General features: G+C 39.9%; 1 protein-coding gene across 7 annotated transcripts in view; it reads left to right on the plus strand.

The window, feature by feature from the left end:
• The window catches only part of chn (zinc finger transcriptional factor charlatan), a 61,438-nt gene that overhangs the window by 19,566 nt on the left and 17,554 nt on the right, over positions 1–24,318 (plus strand). The window contains exon 1 of one of the 7 annotated variants that reach the window (XM_017618601.1): positions 20–79. The exons of 5 other annotated variants lie outside the window; for them this stretch is intronic. The gene's annotated coding sequence lies outside the window, so the exon portion shown is untranslated. Of the gene's footprint in view, positions 1–19; positions 92–24,318 lie in introns of those variants that run through there. One more of the 7 variants, XM_017618606.1, reaches the window with a different exon arrangement.

Genomic DNA, 24,318 nt, shown 5'->3' on the forward strand with positions numbered 1-24,318 from the left:
GCGTCATTGCTTTAAAATGACGCAGGCGTGAGATTTTTAACCGAGTAAAGGATTATTGCAGATTTTATTTATCGTAGAGGTATGTACATATGTACGTATATGCTTATATGGATCACAGTTACGTTTAATTTTAAGATTATTTAAAAAATGCAAAACACAATGTGTTTTTGTTTTGTTTTTTATTCTGCGCTGATTATAAATTGTTCCGTTCTGCTGAAAGGATAAATAAAAAATCTTGTGTTTTCAAAGGCTTCTTAAAGTACAAATAAATTTAAAACCTGAAGCAATGCATTCATGAATGTTTTTTTTCGTATTTTATAATTTAAAAAGACATGCCGAGATTAAGTGCTTTAGGTTTTGAATATCAGAATATTAATTTACTAAATTTACAAATCTACATACACTAGGCGACAAATGAAAGTGATCACCTTATTCTAATACAATAGGTACAATTCATAATTCGGTTCAAAAACGCCCTGTCTCAAAAGAAAATATACATATTGAAAATGCGCTGAGATAGGGTGTTTTTCAATAAAATTCTGAAATAGGGCATTGTTGAAAAATTTTCTGAGATAGGGCGTTTTCCAACTGCCTGCCGAGATAGGTCGATCTTCCACTCAGCCAACGACATGTAAATCAAAATTTCACATTTCAAATAAAGTTCATAAAACGTTTCAAATCTTAGTCCATTCAATTTTAGTCAAATGAAGTTCAATTTGATTTTTGAGATTTTTTTGGTGACGGATTTTTGCACTTTTCCATATAAGCATGCATTTCTTATAAAATAAAATGCCAGAGGCCGTTAGCTACGAAATTTCAAAAAATCAACGCCAGTTTTGCACTTTGGGGCATGGCACCTCTCACCTTTTCAACTTGAAAGAGCAAAAGCTAAAATGACTAGAAATGAACAGCCCTCTCCTTCGACTAAAGGGATCCTCAGAGAAGCCTCTTCAAATCTTTAATTTCGCTGGCAAAATACCAGCGGCTTCCGGTCCACGAACCCTCAATTAACAGTATTCTCTTTTCTCTTTCCGCGGTATCTGTACTGATTTTTTAACTATTTTCATGAGACTGAATTGGCTATTGAATTTTTAAGTTTTTGTTCTTTCAAGTTGGACATCCCCCTTCATTTACTTGTACCAGTCCCAAACTAACCGACAGTAATCGGAACCCAGCCCGTTGTTTACTACATACTGTTTTTAAATACCTATGTAAATTATGTACGTATAGATAAATTTCAGCTTTGCAACTCATTTTACGAAAGTGCTTAATCAAATGAGCTCCAGATAAAAACCTGGGCTCGAATCGTCACATACGATATCGTACTACTCGTCACGTAAAAACACATTTTTCGGATTATGACATACGTGAACGTACTCTTTGTCCCATTTAGTTTATACTGCCTGACGTATCACGTAATTTTCTTTCGTATCGTTTTCGATCCGTGAACGGATGTTACGATTCGAGCCCTGGTTTCCGTGTTCGTAAGTTTTATAAATTGCATACATACATATGTACATGTAGGTACATTAATGTGCGTCCTGTTTGGAGACATTTTGTTTTAAAGCAAAGCAAGACCCCCTAAATAGATTCCTGCCTCAATAACCGTAATGTTACATACAGTGAGCGTCAGTCAAAATCGTACCGCAAATTTGTTTCATACTTTGAAAATATTAGGTTTTATTTAAATTTTAATAATTTTTAATTAAAATACAGTTCATACTACAACAAAATCACTAAAACTCAAAGTTTCTGTCTTTGTAACAATTAAGAAAAAATTTTAAATTTTCATCAAAATATCACGCTTTTTATTCAGAACTTTTATAATAAAGTTTTATATCCCATTCAATTCTAGTACAGTAAGGTGCAAGTTTGAAGTCGCTACAAAATACCGTTGATTTTAGAGATTCTGTTTTGTCAAATTTTTTTCCATATAAAAATAGAATTTTTACATGGGCCATTATAAAATTAAATGAGCTATAAAACAGCATATCCAAAAAAAAAATCTGAATAAAAAGTGTGAAATTTTAATGACAATTAGACGGTTTTTTTGAAAATTGTTTGCAGAGCACATTAGGTCCATTCAATATCAAAAAATTAGTACGAATTGTTACTAGTACTTGCAAGTTTTTACTGTAAATTCATTCAATAACCCAAAATATTTGCAAGAGAGAGCGAATTCCAGAGCGTAACAACCCGAGAGAGCTGCATATTCTTGCAAGTAAAAATTTTACTAGCAGGAATTTGCAGGAGTCAAAAAGTAAGGTTATGTTACAAATTCAAATGCAAGCAAACTGTTTAAGAGGATGATTTGATGAAACATAATTAGTGAAATGAAAATATGGATGAAAAATTTCAATCTATTGTATATTTTTTTATTTTTATGACGATGGAAACTATTCCCAATTCAAAAGAAAATTGCGCGCCAAAACTTACTGTCAAAATGGCTGAAATTGCAAATTTTTAATAGTTTTGCGTTCAATAACTTTTTCTGAAAATTTTCTCCTGCTTTCAATTTTACTCTTTATTTTTCTTTTACGCTCTCGCGGCAATTACTTACTGGAAAAGTTATTTGATGAACCTATTTTTATGACGAAATGATCCTAACGAAGGCGAGCCTTGCATTGTGGGTCAAAGTGGAAATATAAGGCGCATCCTAATGTACATATGTATGTATGTATTTACACACATAGCCATATGCACATACTATGAATTTCTGAACTTGAATTACTTAAACAGGCTTCACACTGTATCCCTAAGTTGCCTTTTAAACATTCGCATACACACGCACTCACTCGCACATCTTTCTCAGCTGCAAAATAATTTTGTCCCAGTTTCAGTATTCAAGGCCACAGCGAACACCACAACGCAGCAGCAAGCCTCGTACTTTTTAACATCGCGTTTGCTACAAATTTTCACAAAATTGGGTTCTTAGAAATACCAAAATTTATTTAACACCTTAATTTGTTCGCCTGCTAAGTCGCTGTGCTGCGTGGCGCGCTATTCTACCTGTCGGTTGTCGGTTGTTTGCCCATTTCAAACGCGCCAGCCAACCCAGCCATACACAAGTACATAAAAACACACGTTTGTATGTATCTAGAATAGCCTGGAGTTAAGCCCGGTTGCGTGCAATGCGCATATTTTCCACCTCTGTTTCGTCTCATATTCGCCCTCTTGTAAATACATATGTATGGGCACAGATATTCTACTACATTCTACCACTCCAACGCCAACGCTTTGGCGGAAATAGCTTGTTGCTTCTGCGTCGCTACCTTCTCTTCCCTGGCCACAGCAAACATCGCAACACTGTAATGCATTTGGATGTATGCGGCTATGTGTGCATATGTATGTCCATGTGCAAAGTTACTTTTGACTGTCTGCTTTGCTTTACGGCTTTTCTGTGACAGCTGCAACCCACATGCATACATACATACATACAAACCCATAAAAAAGCCATTGTCAATCCTCCCCAATGGCGATGCATTCAAGCCGCTGCTGTCTGTCGACTGGCCATTAAAAAGTGTGGCATCCACAGCAGCAGCCGACGATAAAATAAAATGCACACAGATGCAATTTTCGCCATACACATCCAAGAGGGTTGCCCCACTAAGCGTCCGTTTGTGAATTCGTTTCACCCTACGCAGACGCGGTGGAAAAAATTGGAAGTTAGCGAAAGAAACGAATTTTGTTTCGAAAGTAGCAGCGTTTGGCTTACGCTACATATTACTCTGCTTTGAACACTCGCTTGATTGTCGTTCCTAATGTTGACCCAACTATCGCTGTCCTTCGCAGAACTACATGCATGCTCGTACCACCCGCTGGCGTGCTTAGCCACAATTTCTGTATGTGTACTTAAGTAGATATATTCGTGCAATATGTATTAACGAACCTTGCGTCCCATAAGTATGTGAGTTTATATGAGCATGTGTGTCCGTATGTAGCGTTGCAGGTCTGACCGTACTCGAGTCCAACAGCTTAAATACCCTCCTTTCCTTTACTTCCTTTACAAACTCATGTGTATGCGTTCACTTGTGTGAACCTCAAACGTGTCCTATTTCTCCACTGCTGCTGTCTTCTAATTGTTTGCCGTTTAGCCAATCATCCCTCCATTCTCTATTTTTTAACCTCTGGCAGCGCGCTTATTACCCCAAAGCACTCCAATTTCTAACCCAGCCGTTTGCCCTTTCATTCCAGCCAATTTCAAACCTCTTTCCCTTCTCTTCCATCATCCATTCGCCGCCTATTGATGTTGGTTGTTGCACTTCTCCGACTCCTCGCTTCTGTGCCTCGTTAGGCCCTACTCTTATTCATGTAGTTTGGCACCAACTATCCAAGCAGTGCCTGCCCAAATGCTAACGCTAGCTCGACGTTGACTTTCGCTGTCTGCCTACGCCTCGTCAGCGTCATTCGCATTTCCACCCCATAATTTCTGTTGGTTCGTCTGCTTGCGTGTCTTGCTTGGCTGCCTGCGTGTGCTCGTAAAACCGAACCTACCCAACCCAGTGTCTGAGGCATATCTATGCAAGCCTTGCTCGTGTATTTTGAACATTTTTAAATTTTTTCTTTGTTGACAATATTCCTGTGTGTGTTTGCCTGGGTAGTGAGGGAATTTGTATATTGGAATTTCGTGCTCTTTCATTTTTGGGTTGCTTCTTTCTGTCGCCTTTCTTGCTTTTCGTTCCATTATTTTGTCTGGTGTATTGTATACTCCCCCATTGGTTTGTTTCCTACTTTCATGAAGAGCGAGATAATAATCTTTCAGTGTGTACATATTTTATGGCGACGTGAATTCGAAAAGGATTTGATTTTTAGTAGATTTTTGAAGGCGCATAACACATGGGTTCTAAAGGAGTCCACATTTACCTTACACGGGAAAAAGTGCTTATTTATGTAATTCTGTTGGAATTCGCGAATTACTCACGCCCATTCAAAACAATGGGACGACGGACGAGTAAAATGAATTACACAGAGCTATAAAGGGAAAGCGAGGTGGCGTACCTCTGAGCTCACTTGATCTAAAAGTTTTAGAGGTGGCTAATCACGATCCCTTATCCATAAGACCCATCACGGTCAAACAAAGGCACACATATATCTCGCTAATAATTTTACTTCAGGATAACCCCTAAACAAGCTCCTAACATTCACTAAAGATCCAAAGCATATCTCGGTAGTAAGTTTCGTGTTCGTTCAATAGGCTCGGTCAAAAAAACATGATATCTTTCCAATTAATTTATGTAGACGTCATAAGATCATGATAAGCGACTCCAAAAACTTATAGATTAACGGAGCTACTCTGAGCTACTATACCTCGATTTACCTTTGCATGCCTGTGCGATCTACATACATAGGCCATGCAATACAGATTGCACTTTAAATATGGCAAATAATGTCAATGATCTCCTTGTTACGCCCGTCCTTAACGCACCGTTGCATGCCAGCAGGGCTCCGTAGTACCACCACCTACACCAAACGCAACCAGATAAAAGGTAACCTTAACCAAGGCCTGAGAGGACGGCCTTTTTTTAATCCCAATGGTTTTTACCTCCTTTCCCGCCCAACCGACACGAGGGCGCAGCCATAGAAGCTTTCAACATAATAAGTCACAAAATGCTACTTTAAGACATCTAAAAATCTTCCCTTTCATATGAGTTAAAGCGTAGGTTTGCGTAGTCGACAGTCAAAGCATCGAAGAATTCAACAGAAGGTACAACAGGCTGGCGTGCTCTAGAGTCTAGACAAAAGAAACAAACGGGAAGAAAAGTATAGAGAGCAGTTTGAACCGGAACGAAATGAGGATGAAAGGTTCGAGAACGTTTCCGAAAAGGAAAAAAAATGCAAACAAAACTCTTGGGAACGTTTTCAAAAACAAAAAAATTGGAAAAATGTTTCCAATGAGAACGAAAGTAGATATCGAGATCGTTTTGCAATGAAAGCCCGTTTCAGTGGGAACAAAGATTGTTAATTCAACTTCCAAATCGTTTATCATTAGAGTGAACTGTCCATTTATTGAAGAATTTTTAATTTTCTGCGCAAGAAAGGTTCGTGTCTTAAGTCTTTCGTTGACTTAATTCGCATAATTAACTTTCAGTTATATTTTGATTAATTTTAATGTTCAAACATTTTATACTAATTCAACGCTATAAGAAAAATTGTGTTTGTTAGAAAGTTATTGAGACTTTAGTTCCCAAATTGTTCTTTGAGAGAAAGTTGCTTAGACTTTAGTTGCCGTTTTGTTCTTCGGCAAACTTTTCCTTTTGTTGCCATTTGTTCCCTTAGAAGTGTTCCTTAAAGTACTGTTCGCGTTTTGTTCTTTTATGCCGGTTTTTGTTCGTAATATTCTCGACAGTTTTATTCTCAATTTCGTTTTGGATCTTGTGAAAACACTCCCGAAATTTTTGTTCTCGTTTTGCTTTAGATTTTTAAGCGTTCTTGGGAACAAAACTACGAAAATGGCAATTAGTTTCGGTCATACGTTTTGTTTGCGGTACCTCGCGTGGAACGAAGTGATGACTTATAACAAAGTGAATGCTTATTTCTGGGACTTTTCCTCTCTATTCCGCACTGCACGAAACCTTTCAGTCCTCCTTGTAAATCATCGTAACCCTCTTCATAACCTATTTAAAGGGGAACAAGTTGAACTAGGGCAATACATATGCAGGTTGACGGCTAAACAATATCGATTGTAAGTTGCGCGAAAACTTGCGAGGTAAGTCTCCACAGGTTGCGATTTCTTCGCCAAACTAGGAAGTCGTCACAAAAGTCCCCAAAACACTTGAGGCAAAGCCGAATGAACTTTATCGTGGATAGGCGTACCGATTCCAAACTATGCTGTGATCGACTTGGTATGTCGCCTGATGTTCTTTTACATAACTTACCCACGGACCTACTAATTTAATACTAGTGCCAGACACTATGGTTCTATCGCCACGAAGCAGCAAAGTTCTTGTCCTCGGAACAACACCCAATAACACTAAAAAAACTTATAAACTTTGCTAGTAAATATTTTTCCTAAAAGATTAGCAGGATGAACTAAACAAACTAAATAATCATATGCTTGTGCANATATTTTTCCTAAAAGATTAGCAGGATGAACTAAACAAACTAAATAATCAAATGCTTGTACATATTTAGAATCGAGCCAAATCCTCACCACTCCCATTGCATCAGCTCCCTTAGGCAGAAACCTATCGAATGGCTAGCTTACAACCTGTTGCTATTCGATTACCAACGATTAAACTCAACAAAAGTAATTCACTGTTAAATAGGTTTAGAGTTTCGAAATTGTTGCATGTGATTTGAAACCCAACAGCCGAAGAATTAAGCAAGCAAACCGAAACCCCACAAGTACACTACGACCCCTCATATTTGGACGCAGGCACAGATTGTTGAAGGCTTTCTCACGCGATAAGTGAAAAGTACCCGCAGGATGTACCGCAAACGAGTACATGGCAACTACATACATATAGACGTGTATGTATGTAGGTATTGCGACCCCTCTGCTGAATGACAAGCTGGTTGGCTGACTGGCTGGCAGGCGGTGAGTTCCAACCAAGCCGGTGAACAAAGAAATTCAATTACGCACTTCCCGTGCCCGTTTTCAAGACTTTGCCAAGAACGAGAGAACACATGTTGCACGAATGTTGGGGTGGGGTGTCGATCGACAGTTCATACTCGAATACATATTTACATATACATATACGTATGTATGTATGTAGGTGTATACAACTACAAAATGCAAGTACCAACAGCCATGAACTACCTGCTAGAGTTTCGCTTGCCCTCATCAAATTTTGCTTGTTGCATGCAACAAAGTATGCAAAAGTAAATTATTTCGAGGGTTACTTTCATTGCTGAGCGTGCGCGCGTACAATGGATGTCGGCGTTGCGAATGCATTGCCAGCCACCCGAAAAAAATGCTATCTCATCGAAGTTTAAACAGTCAAAAATAAATCTAAATCTTTGTTAATTTGTTTTTGTATATATACATACATACTATGTATATGTACATTTGTATGTATTCAGATGGAATTTCCTGTTGTGTTTGCCACTACCGCCACCATCAATACCACCACCGCCGCTATTATCGCCAGTTTCACCTCGCTCGTCACGATCAGTAAACATTCCAACGGTCTCGACCCGACCCTACTTTACTCTGCTCTGTTCAGCTTAGCTTAGCTCAGCTCAACCATTCAACTCTACCTGCTACTTACCTGCCGCTAGTAGTGGTGCAGCTGTCGCGCCATTGCACCTTTCCTACCTGCCTGCTGCTCCTGCTGAAATTGTTGCTTATTGCATTGTTGTTGCGGCGTCGCAGTTTTTTGGGCGCATATGCGTTTTGGGACCCTTTTTCTGAGATCGAAATGGTGAATAAACAACTGCGCAAAAGTCGCCTATAATGCGGATCTTCCACCCCAATTTGAGTTCTTTCCTTTGTTCGCTCGTCAGCTCGTTTGCTTTAACGTTTACTTTTTTTCTTGAGCAAAAAAGCGAAAATAGTAAATCGTGATGCCCGCCGCCATTTCAACCCCCGCAGCATCGGCTGCACTGCCACCTTCGATCCATAGTAAGCAATGACGCGCCGATTACCGTCCCAATCTTTCCTGTCGCTGTTTTTGTTTTTGTTTCTGTTTTAGTGTCGCGCTGCTTCGTGCGCCATCAACGCTGCTGAAACACGTTTTCGTTTTGTGCGCCTCATCCACCGCTTGTCGCCCGCAGCGGCTGCTTCCGCCACACGGCCAGAAGACGAGTGATCATTTCTGACTGACTGACTGAATGTCAGCCGGTCTGACTTGGGTTGGGTTGAGTTGGTCGATGGCTTGGTTTGCCTTGGTTTGGCTTGGCTAGGCATGGGCTGGGTTGGGTTGTCTTCATCTGCGCGCCTTAGTACACATGTGTGTCTTACTGTGTCTCTTTGTTGGCTTGAAGTGGGGATTTTTGTAAACTGCTAGCCGTACCTCATCTCCGTTACCCACACCACTTTTTTCGTTGCGGCAGCTTTTGTCGTCGTCGTCATATTTTTTGAATCGCTTGCTGGCTGCTCGGCTCGCAATCACAAACTTGGCAATGGTGTTGATGATCAGCACGACCACCGCCATCATCTTCGCCAACAACAAAAGCAATGAACGTCAGCAAACGACCTCGCTGTTGTCTCGCTCTGCTATACATAACTCCCCAAACATGCGCTCCTCGTTGTTTTTTTTTTGTTGTGGGTCTCAATTTTCAACAACCCAACGCAACGCATTTAAAATTTTTCCATATTCATTCTTTGTTCGCATCCGTCTTCTTTGAAGCGCGGGCGTATTTGTGTGTAGAAAAAATGCTGAGGCGGCGGTAATGGTACGCGTGTAGGTGTACTCAGGTCAGTCGGTCGGTTGTACGGCTGCTAGCTTGGTAGGTAGGTAGGTGGTTTCTTGGAATTGATAAAATTAAAAAGCGTAGAAAGGAAAGCGGCAACACAAGCAAACTGCGCTAAATACTGAATGCAAAGAACATCAACATGGCGTCGAGTCGAGGTGGTGATGGTGGTGGTTGTGTTGGTGGCTGGCCGAATTATTGCCGGATGAATGACGTCGTCGCCGACGCGCCTGAAGGTTTTTGTTTTTTGTTAATTCAAAACCGTCGCACATACCACCAACCAACACGTCAACTCTTGCAGTCCACCTACCAGCTTGTCTGCTTCTAAACAAAAAAAAAAAAAACAAAAGAAGAGGCGAGCTCCTTTCAACGCCGTCTATGAGACTCTTCTTTCTCCCCCACTATCTATGCATGAATGCGGCTCGACAAATGCGTTCCGCACACTTCGTTCATGTACTTTGGAAGACAAAAGGCAAACAAATACGCAGATTGGCAGTTAACCTCACCCAAAAAATAAGAAAATAATAAATATGTGCTTACATACCATCATATACATACCATGCTTATGTATATGTGTGCGACGAGCCGCGGCGGCGCATAGGCATCTTTGGCATGCAAGGTTATACCTGCCTGCATTCATTTGCTCCTTCTCTACTATAAGTTTCACTTGATTGCACCTTTAGTTCGAAAAGCAAAGAAAAGATTCAATACTGAAAGGGTGTTTACTCAACGCATTTTGAGAAATTTCAGCAAAGACCGCGCTGGGTGATAATTGTTTCTGAAATGAATGTAGCTAGACTATGTATATGTATGTATGTATGTGTATTCTCGACGTATTCTGAGTTGGCGTGCACATAATTGCCTTTGTGGAGAGTTAGAAGGTCGAGGCATGTACATATGTATGTTTGCTAAGTATTCCCAAAGAGGTAGTGAAAGATTTAGGATATACAAATTCATAAAGATTCACGAAGGTCAACTCCAAATTTCCGCCATAAAGATCCAAGTTAATGCATCCAAAAGGATTCCAAAATATCATTTGAAATCAATAGAATTGAGATTCATGAAATCTTTGGAAGGTAGCTGATCCTACTTACTATCCTAATCACTTTCATGCCTCCATTTTCTCTGGATGAATACACAAACAATAAACAATCGTGGTACAAAGCTCAATAAAAATATTAAAAATAAAAAATGTTAACAAGCCACAATAACATTGACACACACAAACTTATTATTACTGAACGAATTTTTACTCAAAACTTGACAAAGGATGACGGAAACTCATTCCAAAAAATATCGCTCAAAGCGCTGCATTTTTTAAGGAACAAATTATTTTTCGTAGAGATGTCATAGAATTCTTGGAAATCAATATTTTTCGATCGGAAAATTCTGTTTCTCTTCAGGAGACTTCTAATAATAAAAACGAATTGTTTATTTAAACATTTTTTAATAAATAGTAACTATTTTATAGGTACCCAACAACACAAAAAAATGCCCATAAAAATCGTCAATATTAAAAAATGGTCAAATAAACAATTCGATATTACAGAGTTTTCCCATCAAAAAATATTGATTTTCAAGATTTAGATACCATCTCTACGAAAATTTGTTTTCTTTTCCTTACAAGATATATATGTTCATGGATAACTTTGAGCGATTTGAGCGACCTCTAAATATTTTTTGATTTAAAAATTTTTTTCGGTATAGAACAATGCTGGGGGATGAGAGCATAAAAATTCCCATTCTACTTTTTTTTGGACCACCTTTATGTGCATACGGCTGCTTAGAGACTTTTCATTCGTGCACTGTAGAAGCATATCGACGGCTATGTGGAAGATCCACCTATCTCGGTTCAAAAACGCCCTATCTCAGACAATTTTTTAAGAGCGCCCTACTCCAGAATTTGATTGAAGAACGCCCCATTTCAGAATGCGGCCCTATTTGAACATAAGTATTTTCAATATATGTATATATGTATTTATTTCGCAATTGAGATAGTGTGTCTCAACCACATTCTGAAGAGGCGCGGTCTTAAAAAGTTTTCTAAGATAGGACGTTTTTGATCTATATCTGAGATAGGGCGTTCTTCAACCACATTCTGAAGTGTCGCGGTCTTAAAAAGTTTTCTAAGATAGGACGTTTTTGAACTGGCTGCCGAGATAGATCGATCTTATGATAATATTTCATTTAAAGAAATGTATAAAATGTACTATAATCAGAAAAAATATAGACTGTGTGAAATAAGGTTGGCAGCCGTGCGACTATCAATAAAATCTCTCATTCCGACTACCTTACTTTGCTAGCTTCTTCCAAGTGGATGGAAGTTTTAAGGAGCACAAAAAGCTTACATTTCCTCAGATAGCCAAGCATCACTTATGATACTGATGTCACAAATATCAAATTCTAAAAGTAGTAAAGTAGTCAGAGATTGCAAATGTACGTTAAGTTCTATGACTGTATCAATAGATATCTTACTCGACTGGGTTCCTTCAGCCATAACGATAGTGCTGGTTAATCGGCTAGGACCGGAGCATCGCTTGACAAATCAAAAGCCGGGACAATAAACTTTTCACACGGAGTAATTAAGAGAGATCTACACGATTCGCACGAATGGCTGAAATACCATGGAGCAAAACCAATGGGATATCTAGCCCCACTATCAAATCAAAAAAAATAAGCAAAGATATCGGGCTTGTTTGAATTGCAATCCCCACCACAGTGCTAATGCAGCGTATTAGCTTGAAATATTTGTATATTAAAATTATCGAAAAATAGCTGAAAGATAATTATGCAAATTATTTAAATCACTAACAGAGTTAAGACACCATTTTTTCTTGCACAAAAACAGAAAAATTGTTTCATAAATGGACAGTTCAATATCACGATCTGAAAGTAGAAAGGATCCAGCTTTCCTCTGGCTTCGAATTAACCCATAAAGGGTATCGTTATTTTGCATACATTAAAGGTAACTTTCGTCGAATCGACGAAGTACTTTTTATCTCTCATTTTTTGTATTATGAACCTTAACAAGAAAGAAAACACAGAGGCTACTTATTATTTAAGTTTTTTAATATATTTTAGAGCAATTCGCTCTTCAGTCCAATGGCAACAAAAATGGAAAAAGAGCAACAGTGTTCGTCAAATCAACGAAGATTACACGGGTTAATAATCGTGGTTCTAACTGAAAAGATTTTTCATCCCCACTCGCAGATGCCCCTCTCATTTTTAACGTTAAGTTCTCATAACTTTTGTTCTCGTTTTATTCTCTAGCAGAGCGTTCAACAGACTTTTGTTCTCTAGCAGACCTTTCCCCAGACTTTTGTTCTTATCTGGCCCGTCTTGAAAACGTTATTCATTCTTTCGTTCTCATGCGAAACGTTAACGAAAATTTCGTTCTCGTTCTGTTTTTCTCGAGAGCGTTTTTTACACTTTTGTTCTCGTTTTGTTATTTTTCAGAACGTTCCCGAGAGCTTTGTTGGCATTTTGTTTTTTACGGAAATGTTCCCGGACCTTTTGTTGTCATTTTGTTCCCATTCAAACATTTCTCAATACTTTTATTCGAGTTTGGTTCTTTTGCGGTAACTTTATTGACATTAAATTTTGTTCTCGGGCAGAACTAAAAAAATTGAAATGCCTTCTTGGTCCCAGAAAATACCTGATCGGACTTGGATATGTTAATAACTGTGATTGTTTTTCATCCCTGCCAGTACGACCCCGATCCTTCATTCCACGTCAAACGCATCTGCGATCAACTGCCTAAGTCTCGCGTGAACGCTGAGATATGCTAAAGGTTGGAAAATATGGTGCAAACCTATGGTCTTTTCTTAAGATTATCTAACAAGAAACAATTCTTGTATTGAAAAAATATTATTGACTCTGAGGCTGCTCAATTTGGTTTTTGCTAAATAAAAGTGGAGAGGAGAGAAAGATTTCGAATCCACCACATGTGAGACTTTTTTGCCATGTCCACTCGCAGAGGACGATGGCGATACTTCACGAAAATTTTGACTTAAAACAATTTTGCAAACTCGAGTTTGGATAATTAGTACGATATTCCTATTGGGAGACTAATTAACTAACTACTTGGAATTTATCCGTATTCTTGTACTTGTGTGACAAGTGTTTGCAAAGAAAGAATTTTCTCACAAAAAAACTTTACACTACAGGTCTTCTACTCTATGTAATTCCTAAGGGTGTAGGTTCAAATAAATAGTGGCAGGTTTATCGGTTTCTCATGCAATTTGGTATGTAGGAAGGTCTCGAAAAATAGCAAATACGAAAGCAGTCTTTCTAAGGACAACAAAGAAAAGGTGATCGTCCAAAAATGAATGACGGGGAGGAACACAACAAAATGCGACAGGATAACAAACAACCCAAATGAAGTGGAAAGAAATAGTCAGTGGGGGAAAAAACAAAATGTAAAACAGAAAATTTCAAACCAACCAGCAAGGAACAACCAGCAGGGGTGAACCCACCCTTAAAACGGCAGCAAACACGAAGATCATTAAATAATTCACTTTGGCACACATGTGTTGCGCTTGAAGCAACAGCAAGGATAGGAAGGCGAGCAGCAAAATAGACACACAATGCATTCGAAAGACAGGACAAGGCAAGAGGCAGCCGTTAGTCCCTTGCTCGATAACTCACTTGCGCTTGTGTTTGTTGTTTCCTCTTCTACTGTTTCTTAAGGATCTCAAAGCAATGGATGCGCGCACAGGAAAGCGAATCAAATGAATTCAACGGAAAAGGGACGGCACAAGATCTTTTAAGGATCATGCAGTTTGTGCGTGCAAATAGCAAGTTGGGTGCGTGGCGTAAGGCAATTATATGTATGCATGTATGTGGAGCAGGCTGTCAGGGGTAGCTTGGTGGCGTTGCTGATGAAGTGGAACTAAAGCACAAACATACTTACAAATTTTGTGGCATAATGAAGTGTGCGTGCAAGTGTAGCCATGGCTAGTGTAGTGTTGGGCTGCTTGAGGCTGCTAGCTCGGTATTGAAAAGTAAATGTCTGCCTTTTTGGGGAGGAAACACATCAGGTTGCACCTGCTGTCTGCGGATTTTTTACGCCTTACATATTTTTCGTTTTCTTTTCCCGCTTCTCTTCTTCCCTTCTCCCATTCCGTATTTATTTTGGCTTGTCGCGTTTGCGCCTCGTTGTCGCTTCACTATGTAATTTCTGCTGCTTATGGTGAAATCGTTTTAGTCATTATAAAAAAAAAAAAATTTCCGTGACGATCGCTTCGCATACCATTTTGAGACCACATTTTTTTCTTGCTAGTTTCACTCTTCGCCAACCCAACCGCATACATCGACAGACGCTCATATGTATGTGCCCTATAATTTACATAAGAAATATTGAGCTGCTGTCGCTTTTGCTTTGTTGGCCCAGTGTATAGCTGCTGCGCGCATGCGCCCTTGAATCATCAATTTTTCCGCCCACCAACGGCAGAAGCAGCGGTGATTGTGCACGAATCATTATTATCTGCCCGCCAGTTTATCAGTCACACAGCCCATTTGGTCAGCATGCCATCTTCAGTACGCTCGCGTTCAAAAAATTAAAAAAAAAAAACGTTCAGCTTCTTCGTTCCAATCAAAGCGGTTAAACTACTTTTCATTTTCAGTCTTGTCTTGTCTGGTATGTATGCATGTATGTACATATACCGAATACGCGTTCGCCCATACATACATATATCAATTAATGGCATGGAAAACGGGAGCGGCGCGCAACGCGGTGGGGAGAAAGACACAACAACAGAGCTTACATAGTCAACGTTTGCTGCTCCTACACCACCGTCGTCAGCGGCTTCTTCAGCATCCGCTACCTTAAGCATCGTCGTAAATTTAAAACAAAAAAAAAAAATCACCAACCCACCCATCACCAAAATATCGGCAACAACAACAGCTGCACTGTAGAAGTATTTTTAAAAACAAAACAAAAAAAACCGGCGCGCAGCGACTTCGATTTCTGTATTTTTGGCTAAGGTTGGTTGCCTTTTGCCAGTGTTGAAGCTTGAAGCTGGTGACGATGATAATGATGTTCAACTCTTGCGGTCACTTGGCTTAGTCGGCCATCGCTCTGGCTGAGGGAGGGGGGAGCGCGCGGAGTGAAATTTACTTTTATAGCAGCACTCTAAAACAGCTGCGCCATCACCACCACCTTGCCTTGACGCGCCTTGCCTGCACTCAGGTCGGCGCGCCTTCAACCCGCGCGCACTAAAGGTGTGCGCTTCGTAGTTATTTCTTTAATGTAGATATTTTTTGTATTGTACTCTTTTCAACTTTTTCTGCAAGTTCATTTGCTTTATAGCTGGCGGACGCGGTTGGCGAGTTTTATAATTTTTTTTTCAGCTGACCAAAATACCACCTGCCGCCCATAGAGTGCGTCTGCTCGTTTACTTGTGTGCTTATGTGCGACGCGCACACGGGTCCACTATGCGCGCAACTTTATCCATAAGTGTACTTGTGTGCGTGTACACATGTCGTTTGGCTGCCAACAAAAATACGTAAAATGACAGCAGGCAGCAACAAACAACAAACAGCCAATAATATAATATAATCCACGTTGAAAGCATTGGTGGGAGAATGAAACCGCATACGCGCGGGGGGAGCAAGTTCACCACACAAAACAGCCGCGTTACTTTTTGCGGTTTTTGACATTTTTCTCTTGCTTCTTTTTCACTAATTTCATGCGCTTCCATTGTTGTTCGCTGATTTGCAAAACAACGCCATATGTCACCAATAGGCCGCCAACCCCCGCGCGCGCTAGCCCACATCCGCAGCATCAGCCAGCACCACTAATAATCTGACCAACCTCATTATGGCCGACCAGCAATTTACGCATACTGCTGCGGCTAATGATTCTGTGTGCGCGACACAAAAAGAAAAAAAAATTAAAAAAACCTGTAGGTTTACTTTGGTCGAAAAAACGCGCTTTTTATTTTCTTTTCCTCTTCGCCGCGTTCGTATATCTTTTAAGTATTTTTCAATTTGTCCCACATGTGAAATGGCCAATTGGGTGAACGCGCACATAATTTACCGACCAAAACTCACCCACCAGCCCACACACGCACCGTTCCGCATCGACATTAGCGTGCGCCGCGCTGCGCTGCCTCTCCACACCCAAAACGTGGTGGCTCCCGCACCAGCATGCCAGTACCACCGCCTACCCACACACATTGTTGTGCGCGTCGTCGCGTCGTCTTAAGTTTTCAACTTTCATGCGACTTTTAGACTTTAGATATTAAATGTTTTGTTAAATGTATTTTATATTTCTATTTTTTTACGTAGCTTGTTAGCTGTTCTCCGTTTCTGTTTCTGTTGCAGTGGCATGGGCGGCGGCGGTGGTGATGGTGTTGGCCCAACCTTAGACGCAGCGCCGGTTCGACCCACTCTAGTTAGGTGTATTGTCTGGTTTGTGTGTTTGTTTTTCTGGTTTTAGCTACGCGAACGCATGAAATGTATGTTTTATAGGCGCTGAATCAGTTTCACTGATGATTGTCCATTTGCTGCCCATACAGATATGTATTGCTCTTAGCGCTGATATTGTCGTAATCGCTACATTGTTGCTGACCACAAATGCCACGAAATGTAAAGCAACCACTCACCTACCCAGAAAATTAATCATATTGCTTTAATTCCCCACAATTGCATAGTCCCAATAGATGGAATGAATATAAATAATAAAAATGAGAAAATATCGGAAAGGAAATATTAAGAAACATAGGTGTAATTAACTCGCACTTTATAAGCAAATAAACTCTTCCTTCTCCTGAAGATATGGAAAAGTAACTAAGTGAATTTGAAACTAAATTTAATTCCGACTCCTCTGAATTCGGAGCTGCGAGAGGGGTGACCAGGATGTTTGCATATATTTATATAAAAAAAAAAAAAATATGAAAAAATGCTGGGTAGACACTCTGGCCAATGGTTATCATCAATTACCATTGCTGCCTGGTTGTAAGTCCAGCAGAGTCCGCAAAAAGCTACTGTATATAGGTGAAAACGTTATACACTCTTTAAAAAAATGTTTGCTGTTTAAGTGGAATTTCCAAAGTCTAGAATTTGATATACTTTCCAATGTGTTTCTCCATGGGCTGTATACACATCCAATCTTGTCACAAATTCCATGTGAATAAAAAGAACTTACAAATTGGCAGAAATTGTTTTTATTTTACTTTATACTTATGGGGATGTTTGTTCACGTGGAGCTCCAGATAAGACGGATTGTTTTTACCCATAAGGCTGAGCCTTATTATTTCATACTCGTGCAAACATCCGGTAATTATGGTCAGTTGCCGAGTCGCAAGTCATTCTCTTCCCCCCGCGCCTGCCGCAACCACCTAACCCAACTCGAAACTCCCACATCAGCAGCTCTGACCGACGTGTTCCACTAGATTAACTCGCCAATATACATATATACCCGCACACATACAGGCACAAACGAATTGCAGCGCATGTGAAACTATTTCACGACCAGCCAACCAACCACCCACCCAACAACGATGTGAGCTGATTTCGCGTTCGCTTCCCAGACCAAGTGTATCGTTTTTTTGTTGAAAATTTCATAGCGCGCTTGAAAAAAAAATATTAAGTACATAAATATATATATATATATATGTTTATGTATGTACATATGTGCAATACAATTGTGGGCGTTTGTATGTACGCGCGGCAGATCGTAAATGGTTTGGCGACTGGACGCGATAACAACGCGTCAATTTGGCCTTTCACCGTCGCCATCACCATCAGCTCTGAACATACATACGCGCACACGCACGCACGCACGCACGCATTCGCGCGTCAGTTATTCGAATCAATGGCAGTTACAGCTTATATATACTATGTATACATATTTGTATATAGCATACGAAAATTAAATATTTTCTTCTTCTGTGTAAAGGCCAGTTATAACCGCCGCCAAGCGTCGCGCCTCACCCTGTGCAAAACTCCATTCCATGTGAAATGATCTACTGGCGTTGACTGATCGTCGCTCTACGCTATTTACTCCTTCGTTGCGCGCTCGCGCGGTGAAGTGTTTGGTGGTGGTTCGGGCAGCTGAAGTTAATTTGACTTTTAGGTTAAGTTTTCGAGTTGGGTTGGGTAACTTCGAATGCTTGCCTTGTCTGGCTGTTGAACGACTACACATTTATGACCCCTTCAATGACAGACAGACGACGCCGCCACCCTCGTCGCCGTCGCCGCCGCCACCGCCGCAATCACTTGAAATAGGTTGATTGGCGGTGTTGGGTGGATCATTGTTGTTACCGCTGTCGCCTCTGCTGCTGCTAAATGGCTGCTTCTTTGCTGAGTTTGCGAAATTTCATGAAATTCTCGCCGCGCAAATGCTTGCCCTGTCCATTGGAATATTTCTGAGTGTTTATGTATTCTTGTGTGGCTATGTATGTATGTGGGGGTGTGCGCTTACTCGCCGTGTGCGCTTCTTTGTTTGCTTCTTGCCTGTCACTGCTTTGGGTGGCTGGCTGCCTGCCTGCCTGGTTGGTTGGTTGGTTGGTTGGTTGGCTGACTCGCCGTCTCACGACTTCTTTGCTTGACTTAATGCCATTCTGCTTGTCCGCCGCTTCAGTTGGGTGCCAGTTAAGTGCCCACCCGTTTTAACGCACCCACCGCCGTTGCCTACTTTTTTCATCTTTTAATAACACCAACACCCGGCATAAAAATAACGACAAACAACAAATGTGCTGAAATCGAAATAAAGCAAGGCAAATAAGCAGCGATTGTTGCACAGTGAAGCAAAAGTCAGGTGTGGCTGAGTAAAAGTAAAAAAAAATCAAAGTATATTATACTTTTATCACGCTATTGACGCGCATGTAAAACTTGTGTAGTATATACATAAGTGGGTTACTTATCGGAAATGCCCAGACCTTTTGAACCTCCCAAGCGTGTCAAAGTTTTTACTGCGTTTCAAAGCGTTTACTATTTCAAAACTGTAAAAATTTAGGTTAACAATTAAAAAAATGAGAATAAAATTAATTTCGTGCGCACACTCGCGTCTTCTGGCCCACCGTGACCAGCGCGCGTCGCTCCGATGGCACCACCGCCGCACCGTTTGGTATTTTAGCACGGTCGCCTGCGCGCCCACTTTATCGTTGTCGATCACCCTCTTCCACGCCATATTGCCGACCGTGCTATTTGGCACGACAAACACCATAATTTCGAAGTGATATTTTCATTGCGCCACCACACAACACTCAAAACAATAACAACCACATTTTGTTGTAATTTCGCGGCCAAGCAGCTACACATGCATGCTTTTATGTTCATAAAAACGCCCGACTGGGACTGGGTAGTCTCGAATTGAGCTGTGACGCGCCGCCACTGCCGCCCCTTCCCACATGCGCGTGTGTTTGCGTTCGTCACACACATTTTTGTTGTCACTCACATCGCCTGTGACTGGGCGCGAATGCCACCACCAACGCCATCAGCTAAGAAGAGCCAATAGCCCAGCCAGCAACAACAACAATAAATACAAAAACAGCCATTAAGCGGCTATAGCTATAGCGACAGTATGCTGATTGCAATCAGCAACAACAATGTCGACGATCATAGCACACAAAAGTGCTACAACAACAAAAACACTTCAAAGTCACTGCTTCTTTTGACTTTGATGCGACGCTGCTAGCCGGCAAAAAAAAAAAACAAGAAAACTTAATAAGAAGAGGAGCAGTTGGCGCGCGGGTGTGCGTCAGCAACAAAGCCGTTACACCCTAAAGTCGCGCATTGCCCATCAGCGCGCATGTTAAAGCGAATTATATGTGCGCTGGGCGAATAGACGCAGGCAGCTGTTCTGCTATGGCTTAATGGGTAAAGGCATACGGCAAGCGCGACATTCAGCAAGACCGTTTACAGCCCAAGAAGTGGTGGCCATGGCGTCAGCTTTGAATTTCACCAACGCAAGCGTATAACCGGTTTATTTTTCTTTATTTCAATCTTTCGTTTTTTTTTGTGGGTCCCTTCGTTCACCGTGCACCTCACCTCGCCAACTTAAGCGCTTTTTTCCCCATCCGGCGTCGACGTAATACTCAAGCACACACAAACACGCACACACAACCATCCTGAGGATCTCCTGGCACCTTTTACGTTGAAGCAGCAGAAAAATCAACCGGCGCGGCGCGGCGCAGCTGCTTTTACTTTACGCTGATTTTGTCTTTAACTTTGTGGTTGCCGTCGCAGTTTTTCAGTTCTTTGTTGTTGCGTTTGTTGTTTTTGCTTGCGCTTTGTGTTGTTATTTCGGCTTATGCGCCCATTTGTAGCCCACTCGCCCCCATTTGCGAAGAGCACCGCTGGCACTGGTGCTCCGGTTATCATGCAGCTGTTGGCAATTCTCTTCTTTTTTTTTTAAATGCTATTTGCTGATTCTTTTGTTTATTATTTTGCATTGGTTTTACATTTTTTTGCCGGATGTTGGTTGGGTTTGTATTTGTTGTGGGTTTTAATAGGGTGCGTGTCTCGAAATGACGTTGTAAGCGTATTGTCGTTTTAGTGTTTTTATGTCCGCTTAGTCGGTGCTAGGTTGTGTTAGTTTTTTCCACCAGATTCATTTCGTTTTAACAAAAGAACTTGGTCTTTGGTGTGGCTGAGGCTCGTTTTTTGCATTTTTTTCTCGTTAAAAACTGGGTCAAAATTAGTCTTAATAGTATAGTGACAAATTTTACGTATGCAAGCTTCTTCTTCGCTCCTAAAGCTTATCTTTTAATCAGTCCAATCCTATCTAATTTTTATATGAATCTCTATGGTCCTTGATTGTATATCTTCTTCCATTTCAGGCAGTAGCAACAGGTACTAGTAGTTCCCTAGACTTTCTTTGCATTTAAAGATTAGTAAAGAAAGATTAGTAAAAGAAGAACATAACCAAAAAATAAATTTTCATTCGAATGAAACAGCTGAGTGGCAGGTGCGATACCTTAGTGAAAGACTCCGGCCCTGAATCGCAAACACTAACATTCCCCAAACAACCTCTTTTTATCGGCACTCCAAAAGCAACCCGTGCAGAAACCAACAAACACAATAGCATCCTCAGTTTTAATCTTTTGTAAGACTACCCAATTTACGTATAAAACGGGCTCAGATGTTTGGCTTTCAACATATCTTTTCCAAAAAACTCGGGGGATGGCCCAAAAAGTTTTCCAACAGGGCAGGGTAGTAAAGAGAAATGAGGCTGTTATGTACACCGATCACAGCGACAAAGAGAGGAATTTTTGTTTCATGAAAACTGACCTATTAACTACTAGCCACGCCCACAATTTTCCACAGCTCGTTGGGCTCAATGAAAGTCACTTACCTGGACGTTGAACGCAACGGGCAAATTTGCCTAACTACAGTCTTCAGATGCCTTCCCAGTTATTGCTGCGACAAATGTTCACCTACTTTCGGGCGGTGACGACAATAGCCCAAAAACTACTAATTTTTCTAAGGTTCATGTGAGCAGAACGAGAAACTTACGAAAGAAAGCTGATCAGCAGTTTTCGTGGGACTGCAACCATTTTATGTGCTCAGTTGGTCTTTTTATAGACTTTTGAGTGGGTAAACTCAAAACTCAGTAAAGTACTGGGTAGCGCTAGTAGTGAGGAGCCTTAGGAATGCCAGGTTCTTTGAATATACGTTCCCTAGAAAGGACATTAAACACCAGGTAATAACTCACTGGGTGTTTAGCCTTTCATAAGCAACTGCTTGTCATTTGCTGCTGGTTTGACCATCCACAGAAACGGAATTTGGGCTTTGTCTGGAAGACGACTAGATGTCGGAACACGTTCTGCGTGACAATCCGGAATTGGCCCCACAAATACTACTTGTTTTTACTTCATCTGCAGTCGTTAAGAAAGCCGTCTACTAGGACACCTTTTGCATTAATTAATGAAGCTGAGAAAAATCTTGAGCTTAACCCCTTTCTAATATACCTATGTATGTTTTCCACAAATTAACTAACTACAAACTAACAAAAACACAAAAAAAAACTGCTTGGAACGAAGGATGTTAAAAAATTGGGGGAATATTTTTGGTAGGGTTGTCATATAAAAATAATTTTAGTAGTTTTTTTACAGTCACGTAGATGAATACGATTACATTCCTTAAGACCAGATAGCACGATAAAAATTGGGGCGGCAATTTCGTTAGCAGTTACATGATTGGTACAAAACATACACTGCCGAGTAAAACTGAGTAGCTATGTGGTGCTTTTTCTTAAATATTTACAATATTTTTGATGTAAAAAATTGTTTGCTATTTTTTCCTGATGAATTTTTGTGTTTTTTTGTTTTTTCTTATAAACATGAAATTCTTGTGGAAAATATACGCAAGACCGTTAGCAGAACAGAAAAAACAAAAACCAACGGTAGTATTTATAAATTGCACTCGCTATATGAAATAAACTGAAAAAGCTGTCAGCAAAAAAAAAATAAAAATCAAAACTTTCACTTCTTTTACTAAATAATCAGGAGTGATCTAACTGCGTACCCAACAACTTTCTGAAAATTCCGATTAAAAAGTTCGACATTTTTATGAAAATTAGTGGAATTTTTCTAAATAATGTATATGTTTTGAAACTTTGGTGTACATGGTTTTCGTTAAGGCATAAAGAATATTTTTATAAAAAATTTGTTACTCGAAAAACATTGTAAATATTTAAGAAAAATCACCAACTACTCACCTTTGCTCGGTAGTGTATATGTATATGAACACATTTAATTTGCAATTCTTTTGGAATATGTACAAAAATTGTTTATCGTGATTGGGATAAAACTAAAAACTTTTTCTGATCCCACAATTGGACTACCTATTTACACTAAATTTTGGGAGACTTCCAGTAACAATATCCAATTATTTATTATGTGTACATGTTTAATGCTAGCGATTTTTAATGAGCCCCCATTGGATTTTTTAAGGTTTTAGGGGCCTTATAAAAAATAGTTGTTAATGATAGAAAAGGGCCAAATAAATAATTTGGNAAAAAAAAAATAAAAATCAAAACTTTCACTTCTTTTACTAAATAATCAGTAGTGATCTAACTGCGTACCCAACAACTTTCTGAAAATTCCGATTAAAAAGTTCGACATTTTTATGAAAATTTGTGGAATTTTTCTAAATAATGTATATGTTTTGAAACTTTGGTGTACATGGTTTTCGTTAAGGCATAAAGAATATTTTTATAAAAAATTTGTTACTCGAAAAACATTGTAAATATTTAAGAAAAATCACCAACTACTCACCTTTGCTCGGTAGTGTATATGTATATGAACACATTTAATTTGCAATTCTTTTGGAATATGTACAAAAATTGTTTATCGTGATTGGGATAAAACTAAAAACTTTTTCTGATCCCACAATTGGACTACCTATTTACACTAAATTTTGGGAGACTTCCAGTAACAATATCCAATTATTTATTATGTGTACATGTTTAATGCTAGCGATTTTTAATGAGCCCCCATTGGATTTTTTAAGGTTTTAGGGGCCTTATAAAAAATAGTTGTTAATGATAGAAAAGGGCCAAATAAATAATTTGGTATTGTTACAGGAAGATCACACCATACTACAGATAAGCATCCAATCGTTGTTTCGCTGTTACAAAATCCAGCCCGTTTCACTGCAAGCAAATTGATTAAATCCGGATTTGATTGCTTACACATATGCAAGCTTGTGGTGGTGTTAAAAGGCAAAATAAAATTAAATAAAAATCTATCCACCCACCACAGCCTAGTCAGACCGCAGCAGCAGCAACAGCAACAGCAACAGATGAATGATCTTGACTTTTGCTGCGCCAGCCACACAAAATGCCACATAACACCCAGTGATTGCAAATAAATTAAATAAAATAAGTCGTTGTGTTTTGTAAAATAGTCAGTTTGTTTGTCGGTGCGACATACGCGACGCCCAACTTTAGTGCTGCCGCCGAAACACCAAACGCCCCCACACGGTGTGTGCCGCGTCATACGAATAAACTGCTGA

The sequence above is a fragment of the Rhagoletis zephyria genome, unplaced genomic scaffold, assembly GCF_001687245.7.
Source record: "Rhagoletis zephyria isolate East Lansing unplaced genomic scaffold, Rhagoletis_zephyria_1.1 Rzeph_scaffold_01667, whole genome shotgun sequence".
In the NCBI taxonomy this organism is placed as follows: domain Eukaryota; kingdom Metazoa; phylum Arthropoda; class Insecta; order Diptera; family Tephritidae; genus Rhagoletis; species Rhagoletis zephyria.